Below are 11,049 nucleotides of genomic sequence, written 5' to 3' on the forward strand. Positions count from 1 at the left end.
TTTATACGTGTCTCTGTCTCCCAGTTGCCTTTTTTTTTTTTTTTTTTTTCATATATAATTTTATTCGAGCCAGAGATGATCATTTATTCTAGAAAGACAATCTCTGAGGCTATAATGCAGACAATGAAAAAATAGATTTAACTTTATAATTTACCTTTATCAAATCACCTTGGATCACACTAATTTTATCATATGCGTATGATTTATATTATATAAGTCAGTAATATAAAACACAAACTGAAAATCTTTATTCTCTAATCTTCAAGTCAAATATAATTTTCTTAAAATCTGAAGACAAAAAAGGAGGTATATATACATATAGCACTTTTAAAAATAATAGCACTTAAACGCTATATATTTTTAATGATGTAGAGTATTAAACTTTTTTTTAAGCTTTTAGCAGAAGTAACCCTTGCTGGTATTTTAAATTTTTGTCAGCTTGTTTAGCAGCTATTTTGCCTTATTGTGCCTAAAAAAAGCACACTTCTAAATATACAAATAATCCATACTGAGAATATGGTACAGAAAGGTTTCTATCTCCTGAGGGACAAGAATTCCCATGAACACATGTGCCCCAGTTATCAGTGAGCTGGGCAGTTTTAACAAGATCACTTTGTTTGTGGAGCCAAGGCCTGTGGTTTGATCTTCCTAGAAATTTCCAGAACAGACACTGTGGGTTTACTTTGTCTCCAAATTATTTCTCTTGGTGCTCAAGAAGAATACCCTGCTTTCCCAATCCCACCATAAAAATGTCTCCAAAGATAAAGCCTTTTCCTTCCAGGTTTCCAGAGAAGCCTCCAATCTGGGCCTGGAAAAAGTTGGACCAGACACCCAGATGGATAAATCCTATAAACTTCATCTTCTGCCTCTGGCGACCATAGAACTTTTTCTTCTCATCCAGAAAGATGCATCCTTTGAAATATGGCTGGAAGTCATTCACTTCATTCTAGACCTGCTACTTCACAACTGCATACAGAGGGACATCTAGTTTGTTCAGCTTGGGCTTCCAGAAGGGCAGGTCTGCAGTATCCTCTCGACAAAGGAAACAGCTTGGCCTCCATACAGACATAATCACAGCTCCATTCTTTTCCCAGAGCTCTTTTGATTTGAAAATACTGTATTCCTTCTCTAGAGTTTTCAGGTCTACATCTCCCAGATACTCCAGTGTTTCTTTCTGAGGTTTGGACAGAAAGATGTTGGTGTTGGCCAGGAACAGAGCCATGGCAGCAACCCCCAGACCCTCTGCACCAATGGACCACACACCCATGGTGAAGAAACTTGCATCTTATGCTGCAGTAGACCCTGAATGACATGGGCCTAGCAGGGCCTTAAGCGCAGGAAATACCACTGGTACTCCGGACCTTCCTTCTCTTGTGGCCCGCACCTGGCAATCTCAATTGCTTTCTTGTATGCATGGTTTCGGCTGAAAAATCACAGCTCAACCTGATTTGTTTGCTTTTGTAAGTAACACTTCTCTTTTATCTGGCTACTTTCAGGATTCTCTTCTTGTCTTTGACTTTTCAGAGCTTGATTATGATATGCCTTGGTGATTTTCTTTTGGGTTCTGTCCTTCCTGGGGTTCGTTCAGCTTCTTGAATACTCGTCTTTTCATTCTTCAAGATGGTAAGGACATTTTCTTCCAGAAGATCCTCAACTATCACCTCTGTGGATTTCTATGAGTCTTCCTGTTCTGTAATGCCAATAATTTTTAAGTTATTCTTCATGTTATCTAGCATGAATCTTAGACTCTCTTTAGATGTTTTCATCCTTTTTTTTTTTTTTTTTTTCTGCTTGCTCTTCTATTTTAGCAGTATTGAGATTTGTTCCACTTTGCTGGTTCTGGCTTTCATCTCTTCAATTCCACTCTTTCCCCTTTCAGTTTATTGTCCATTTCTGATGTTTTAGTATTAATCATTTGGACTTCTTTTTACAGGTATTGAATTGTTTCCAATGTCATATGTATCTTGTTTGATTGCTTCTGTAGCAATGTTGTTTTTAAGTGCTGTTGAGTCAGTTCCGACCTATAGTGATCCTGTATAGGGTTTCTGAGGAATGACTGGTGAGCTTGAACTGCCAACTTTGCAGTTCAAATGGCTTTGCAGTCTGGCACATTAACCCACAGCATCACACCAGGATTTCTCTGTAGCAATAGCCTCTTATCAATGACAAGCTGTTATAAATTTCCATTTTAATTGATTATTTTTCCAAAGTAGATCACCTAGACTTTCTTCCTATCCCATCTTAGTCTGCAAGCTCTGTCAAACCTGTTAAGCAGCATAGCAATATAATGTGGTTCATTGACAAACAGTTGGTTCATTGGCCAGGAATCAAACCGTAGCTTCCCAGATGGAAGGTTAGAATTCTACTACCATCATTTACTATCTTAAAGGGATATGTTCATAGTAATAGCATATCAAATTAATATAGTATGCTATAAAATGAATGAACAGGCCTGTGCCAGTTGGAATGAGTCCTTTCTTGGGAGCTAGCAGTGGGCCTGCAAGCCAACTGGACTTTGAAGAATTGCTAAAATTTCATTCTGTCCTTTCAGAAAAAGTCCATGTTCAGTTCAAGTGCCAATATTGTAAAGCCCAATGGTGAAAAGTCAGATGAATTTAAGTCTGGTATTTCTCAGGCTCTTCTTGAGCTGGATATTAATTTGGACCTACATGCTAGTTAAGAGACCAATATCCCTCATGAACACAGATGCAAAAATTCTCAACTTTATCCAAGGGAACAGAATTCAACAACATATGAAAAAAAATAATACATCCCTTGCAAACCCTTTGGTTTCAACCCTACCCTACAGGGTCCTATGAGTGAGAATACAAAATGACAAAGAAGAAGTAAAGTTCTCTCTATTTGCAAATGACAATTTGAGATGGAGGCAGAGATGATGACATGGAGAGATGGAGCTGTTGGGGACTTTAGACACAGAGAGGGAGAGGGGCTGTGTGCTGATAACCCAGGGGGAAGGCTTGTAGTACCCTTTGGTTGGTTAATGATGCCTGGAGGGGATTGCAACCATGGCAATGAAATGATATACGATAGGATGAATGTAAAACTAATGTTCTCCCATGTAAACTATCACTTAATTCACAATAAATCATTAAGAAATAAAATCAGCAAGTAATATTTTATTGTTTTTAAACTAATTAATTCACATTAACATATGTATTTTTGTTGTTGTTGTTAAGTGCTGTAGAGTCAGTTCCAACTCATAGATACCCTGTGTAGTGATTCCAAGGAGAGATTGGTGGGTTTGAACCTTTGACTTTGTGGTTAGCAGTCTGGTATTTATCCTAGAGTGTCACACAAGGACCCCAGCATATGCATAGTTATGACTTACAGCTTGTATACAAGTCAATTCTGTTGTTATCCTGGTTGAAAAACTTTACAGTCTAATATTGATACAAAATGTCTAAGGACAATTCTACCTTATTGTTGCTGAATGTACCTTTATGTATCATAAATACCCACACCATCATTTTATTTATAAACATGTATCCTGCTATGTATATGTTGTTATTAAGTGATATCAAGTTGGTTCTGACTCATACTGACACTGTCCATGTTTTCTGAGGATAGGCTGATGGATTTGAGCCACTGACCTTGTGGTTCTAACCAACGTTGAGGTCCAGTGTATGATCCTGCAGTCCCATGTCTTTGTAATATTTGAATGCCATTCTCATCTGGCCTTTTTAGCCTTCCTTTTCTTTAAGTAGCTTCTTTAGTTCTACCTGATTACTTTAACAGATTTCAGATAAACATAACTTTGCCTTATCTACTATGTGTAAAAATTAATAATGATATCTCCACACAAAGAGTTTAAAATGAGAATATAAAGCAAGTATATTAAAAAAAAAAAAATTGTTGTTGTCAGGTGCCATCAAGTCGGAACCGACTCATAGTGACCCCATGCACAGCACAACAAAACAATGTCCGATCCTGGGCCAACCTCACTACTGCTGCCACACTTGAGTCCATCAATGATGCCACATGGCAAATCCATCTCGTTAGGGGTCTTCCTCTTTTTCTCTGACCCTCCACCTTACCCAGCATGACATCCTTCTCCAGTGACTATTTCCTCCTGACAATATGTCCAAAGTATAAGAGACGAAGCTTAGCCATCCTGGCCTCCAAACAGCACTCTGGCTGCACTTCTTCCAAAACAGATCTATTGGTTCTTTTGGCAGTCCATGGCACTTTAAGTATTCTCCTCCAACACCAAAACTCAAAGGCATCAATTCTTCTATGATCTTCCTTATTCACTGTCCAGCTTTCGCATCCATATGAGGCTATTGAAAACACAATGGCCTGGGTCAGGCGCACCTTAGTCCTCAAGCTGACATCTCTGCTCTTCAACACTTTAAAAAGTTCCTGTGCAGCAGATTTGCCCAATGCAATACGTCGTCTGATCTCTTGACTGCTACTTCCGCGAGTGTTGATAGTTGATCCAAGAAGAATGAAGTCCTTGACAACTTCAACGTTGTTGATAAGAATGTTGTTTATTGGTCCAGTGGTGAGGATTTTTGTTTTCTTGATATTGAGAAGTAATCCATGTTAGAGAAAAATTAGAAACCACAAAATTTAGAAAGTTTTTAGAGAAATAAACAGTGAAAACAAAAAACAACAAAAAAAAAACCAGTTAAGGTAAATGTCATCTGTGCAATGACATTGTTACAATATTTTTGATTCTGTGGTGTCACCATTCTTAGAATAGTGACAAAAAAACCTACTGTGCTACCAGAGTACCTGTAAAAACTGTCGGAATTTTTCAAATTCATCATTGGCTGAAATGGTTGATGTATAAATTTGAAAATAAATTGTTATATTAACTGATGTTCTTTCTAAGTTTATAGATAACTATTTTATTAAAGACAACAGTGTATTTTAATATAGAACTTGATATATATATTTTTTTAACACATCATTGTAACACAATGTTTTTTCACCTTTTCATTCCTAGAATAGTAAATGATATTATTATCCAATTCAAAATGTCCAATGCTTGCCAACTGTTTTATCTGGTATTCTGTGTTTTTGCTGGCAGAAGGTTGCATACCTTTCTGTCTAGTTCACCATCAAGCCCTATCCTCTCCATGTTTTGATTATTAATGGATATTTACAGCTGTTTCTCCTCATTTTGAGTTGTGCCCCAACAGCAAATGAAGGTCCCCAAAGCTTTACTCCATTCATGTCATCATGGTCTACTCTACCTGAGGAGGAAGGAAGGTCTTCCCCAGTTTTATTTTGAGTGCCTTCCAACCTGAGGGGCTCACCTTCCGGCACTATATCTGACAATATTCTGATGCTGTTCATCATATTTCATATTAAATATTCTAGTGCTATTGACACTTTCCCACTGTTGTTGATACAATTTTCAGTGCTCTTAAAGATGGAAGTCCATCTTTCCTTCTTTCTAGACTGTCTTAACCTAGAAGCTTATCTGAAACCTGTCCATCATGGTTGACCCTACTGACATTTAAAATATTGTTGGCATAACATCCAGAATCACAACAACCACCACAGTAAAACAGACAAGTGATAATTTGATAGGAACATGCAAATAACATACACAGGACTCCAAGACTGGCTTTGGTTAGTTTTGCTATCCAGCTAAGTTTAAAAAGAGCCATCTCAGAAGCAGGGATAAAAGATTCCTGAAACATCACAAAGGAAGAACAGGAATGGAATGTGATATCCTTACCTAGAAAAGTACAGATAACAGAAGTGATGGCAGAGAAGATGGCAGAGGCACAACCCCTCCCTTGTAAACCATACACAACATCACAATATGAATAAGACTACTAATAACAGAATTTTTGCTTAAATTATTTTTACATTAAATAGAACATTAATTGTAATATTATTAGTGACTGAACAGAAGCCTTTTTTTTTTTTTTTTTAACTTTTCTCCTCTTTTCCTTTAATTACTACTTAATTCTCAGTGATGATATTGATGTATGGAAAAATAATAATTACCACAATATTGTAACCAAATATTTAATGAAATTATCGTCACACTTGAATTTCTCTTCCTAAGCTGCCCTTTGAAATTCTTTGTTCAGCTCATTTGTCTCCTCATTTCTTCCATTTGATTTGACATCTCTATGCTGGAGAGCATGTTTCAGATTCTCTTCTGACATCCTTTTTGGTCTTTTTCTTCTTTCTTGTCTTTTTCATGATTTTTTTATTTTTTCATGTATGATGATCTTGATGTGATCCCACAATTATTATGGTCTTCCATCATTAGAGTCTAATGCATCAAATCTGTTCAGGTGGAATATGTTCAGTGTCATATTTTGGCTCTCATGGACTTGTTTTAATTTTCTTCAACTTCAGTCTTAACTTACATATAAGCAATTATTAGTCTGTTACACAGTATTCCCCAGGCCTTGTTTTGGCTGATGATTTGTGGTGTTTTTCTACCTTCTCCTTCCACATATGTCAATTTGATTACTCCTAAATACTCACTCTCAGATAGCCTGCATACAAATTTCCTGATTGTCAGCCAACAATGATTTTTTAGTTTTAGTTCCCTTTTCACCTATAAAAGAAAGCATGTTTCTTTGTTTCCAGGTGGGGCAGACATATTCATTCTGAATTGTTGTGTTTTCCTGGCCGGACCATCTCTGAATTTTAAATAAATCTCTTTGATTCTGCTTTTACTGAGTGTGTGTTTTTACTCTAACACATTTCTTTGTTTCATTTATACTTCATAGTTTTTTCTTTTTATTTTTAGCTGAACACTTTGGATATTATAATGTAGTTTCTGTTTATATCAGATTATTTTTCCTCTTCTAAGAGTTTTGTTGCCTGCTGTGGGTTAAGCTGCTCATTTGTTTAATAATTCTTTTTTTAAAAAATGGTAAAGACTATTATTTGCTATTTGCATAATCTCTGCAGTCTCTATTATCTTAATTTTTGTTTGTTTTTTGTTGTTAAATGCCCACAAATAGGCTCCAGCCCACAGAAACTCTATATATGGTTTCCAAGGAGTGGTTGATGAGTGTGAGCCACCAACTTTGTGATTAAAAGTCACCTTGCAGTTCAGTGCCGTATCCCACACCTCCAGTTTCTCCTGAATGTTTGCAAAATGAAGGATATGAATATACTAGGAGAAAAAAGAATGCAAGGAGAATGAAAAAAAGAAAGACAAGAAAACAAACTCTCTGAATGTTTTTAGATTGGTTCCCTTGGAATGCTCCGACTGTTTGTTGGTCAAACCATTTACTACTCTGTCTCCATTTCCTGCCTGTGCTGAGTCTAAAAATCATTCAAAGGTGAAAAATTAGTGTCTTCTGAGTCATTTTCTTTGCATGTTTCCTGGTCTAGCCATGCTTTTAGCTTTCAGAATATCACCACATAGGAGTATTTGGTGAGCTTTTCAATATTTCAATTTTCTAAAAACTCTCTCTGCCACCTTCTAGGCATTCACTGTCACTATTGTTTGCCTCAACTGTAATCATTCACTCCAGACAGGGTGCTTACTACAAATTTTCCCAAGATTGATCAAAACTAACAAACACAGGTTTTGAAAATTAGATCTAGATCTACTCTGCTTCCCCTGGAACAAGGAACTGGAGTTCCAGAAGAGATTTGTAGGTTGTCGTCATTAAGAGTGTTGCAAAGTCAGTAAGTGCAGTGAGGTAAGTGTGGGTAAAAATGCTATAAAGCATTCTTAACAATTTTAAAATGCTATCTTTCTTGCTCAGCATTCACTTATTTATTGTAACTTTTTTATTGTTTTCCAGTGTTCTGATAAAGTTGATTCTAATAGTGTTTACTCAGTTTTTCTGTGTAGCTGTGGAGGGACAGTTCTTTATGGCTACTTATTCAAACATGTTTTAATTATGACACTCAATACTAAGTTTCAGTAATAGAATGATGGTAAAATAAGTGATGAAGAAATGCTGTTACTGCTGTTAAGTGCTATTGAATCCATTCCAACTCATAGTAACCCTATATAGGGTTTCTATGGAGCAACTCAGTAGTCAATAGATCAGCTGACGTATTGCATTAGGCAAATCTGCTGCACAGGAACTTTTTAAAGTGTTGAAGAACAAAGATGTCACCTTGAGCACTAAGGTGTGCCTGACCCAAGCCATGATATTTTCAATAACCTCATATGGATGCGAAAGCTGGACAGTAAATAAGGAAGATCGTAAAAGAATTGATGCCTTTGAATTGTGGTGTTGGAGGAGAATACTAAAAGTGCCATGGACTGCCAAAAGAACCAATAGATCTGTTTTGGAAGAAGTGCAGCCAGAGTGCTCCTTAGAGGCCAAGATGGCTAAGCTTCGGCTCTAATACTTTGGACATATTGTCCAGAGGGAACAGTTGCTGGAGAAGGATGTCATGCTGGGTAAGATGGAGGGTGAGAGAAAAGGAGGAAGACCCCCAACGAGATGGATTGGCCAGGTGGCATCATTGATGGCATCAAATGTGGCAGCAGTAGTGAGGTTGGCCCAGGATCGGACATTGTTTCGTTCTGCTATACATGGGGTCATTATGAGTCAATGGCACCTGACAACAACAACAATGGAGCAACTGGTAAGTTTGAACCGCTGACTTTTGCATCAACCTGACTTTAACAGTCCAGTGTTTATCCTACAGAGTCAACCAGAAGAAGAAATAATGCCAAATAAAAACTTTGTTTTCATTGATATAAATCAATTTTTGTTGTTGTTAAGTGCCATCTAATCAATTCTGACTCACAGCGACCTGTATAAGGTTTCCAAGGAGTGGCTGGTGAGTTTGAACTGCCAATATTGCAGTCTAATGCTTTAGTATATATTGTTAAGTGCCCACTCATAAATAACACTGTATAGGGTTTCTGAAGAAAGGAGCTCTGGTAGCGTAGTGGTTACTAATCGGGCTGCGAACCTTAAGATCAGCGGTTCGAAAGTACCAGTCGCTCCGCGGGAGAAAGATGAGGCTTTCTACTCCCGTAAAGATTTACACCCTTGGAAACCCTGTATAGGGTCGCTATGGGTCGGACCCGACTTGATAACACGTAACAACAAAACAACAACAGGGTTTCTGAAGAGTAGCTGGTGAGTTTGAAACACCCACTTTGAGGTTCAAACTGACCTTGTGGTCCAGTGCATTAGCCTACAACACTGCACCAGGACTCCAAACAACTATATGTTTTTGGTAAGTGATGTCGAGTCAGTTCCAACTCATAGCGGCCCTGTATAGGGTTTCCGAGCAGCAACTGGTGAGCTTTAACCACTTTGTGGTTCAAACTGACTTTGCAGTCCAGTGCATTAACCCAAAGTGCCACACCAGGAAATCAAACAACTATATCATCAAAGTGAAAATAGCATTAATACCTAGAATTCTAACAATTCATAGTAGGTTTTTATGTACACAGATATATATGATGCATTAATTTTTTCTTTAACTGTTGTTTTGATTGTGTAGCTATTTCTTAAGCATGTATTTTAAGTTTTTTACACACAAGCATGTCAATAGTGAGAAACTATCAAATGTGCTAATTTCAAATAATTTTGTTGAGTTCCTTTGTATAGTTTTTTTGGGTACCTTCTTTTATTGACTAGTCATCTTTTCTCTGTCATAACTGGCCATGACATTCAGAGATTGGTATCAATTACTGCAGCTAAAGTATGTCTGTGGTAATTTGAATTAAGAAAAGATAATGTAATTTGATTATTGCCTGAATATGTTTCATTTTGATTCTTGTTTGTAACTCATATAATAGTAGTTTTGCTTTCATTTGACAGTTTTACCCAGACAGTTTTTAGTCAGAGAGAATTTTAAAGTGATGCAAAATACTTCTAGATACTGATTTTAAGACTATCCTACTACATAATATCATAATTTTAAAGGTATACAACATGATAACTAATGATAAACAGAAAAAACTTCTGACAATATGAAACTCTAGTTGCATTTAGTGATTTCCTTTTAGGTAGCTATTTTGTATATGTGAAGATCAGAAAAATCCATAAACCGATCATATTATGCTATCTAACTAATGGTTAGGCAAAAAAAAAAAAAAAAAAAGAGAAAGAGAACTCTTAGTTACTCAATGGCTTCATGAAGCACAGTGTAGAGGTCAGGTTATCTTTGTCATTCAGGCAGTTGAAAGTACAGAGTAATCAACCAAGTACAGAGGCATACAGCTCTACCTAACGTTACTGCTAATCCTTTTTCAATAATCCTTGAATAATTCCCTTCATTTATGCTGCTGTAAGTACTAAGCAGCCTAATGCTTCTCAGCCTGCACATTATAAACAGATGCATAACCCCACACTTTAAAAAGACTAAAACTGCAGCCTCAGACTTGCTTTTATGTACCTCAAAACTAATTTTCCCTATAAGGTTTGCAGAAGATAGTAGAGAAGATAAAGTAGCAAAGGGTTACATTTATAATACATAGAAAACTTTCAAGAAGGCCAATATTATTTTTCCTTAAATTTCTAAATCATGCTGAGAGCAAAAATTGGTTTTGTTGCAAAAGGGGAGATGCCCTTGAATAAATATATAATGTACACACAAGCAGTTTAGATTAAGGATTGGAATTAGTGTACACCATTTAATATTTGTATATATACAGAGGTTCCCTGAAATATGAAGAGTCTCAGAAAGGTTATATAGGGTCGCCTGGAGTCAGAATCAACTTGATGACATTTAGCAACAGCAAAAACTATACATATTGTTGTTGTTAAGTGCCATCTAGTCAGTTCTGACTCATAGTGAACCTATATAGATTTCAGTACATCAGCTGGTGGGCTTGAATTGCCAACTTTGTGGTTAGAAGTCCAATGCTTACCTTACAATACAGTACACCAGGATTCTTTCTCCACATATATGTATATAAAAGCAAATTTATATAAATATGTATATATTTATTGTTGTTAAGTGCTGTTGTGTTATAGCCTATTCATAGTTGCTGGGGACAGCATACGCAGACCCTGGGTTGTTCAGTGGCAGCCCCATTAAACCACCTCTGAATATAATCAGTTTAACCCAGATGCTCTCCTTCCTCCTGAAAGCATATAGGAATATTAAGAACAATGT

The 11,049-nt window shown here is 36.7% G+C and overlaps 1 pseudogene; it reads right to left on the reverse strand.

Moving 5' to 3' along the window:
* Positions 1 to 608: 608 nt before the first annotated feature.
* Positions 609 to 1,273, reverse strand: LOC102820512 (annotated as a pseudogene).
* Positions 1,274 to 11,049: the final 9,776 nt, after the last annotated feature.

The sequence above is a fragment of the Chrysochloris asiatica genome, unplaced genomic scaffold (assembly GCF_000296735.1).
Source record: "Chrysochloris asiatica unplaced genomic scaffold, ChrAsi1.0 scaffold00524, whole genome shotgun sequence".
Lineage (NCBI taxonomy): Eukaryota > Metazoa > Chordata > Mammalia > Afrosoricida > Chrysochloridae > Chrysochloris > Chrysochloris asiatica.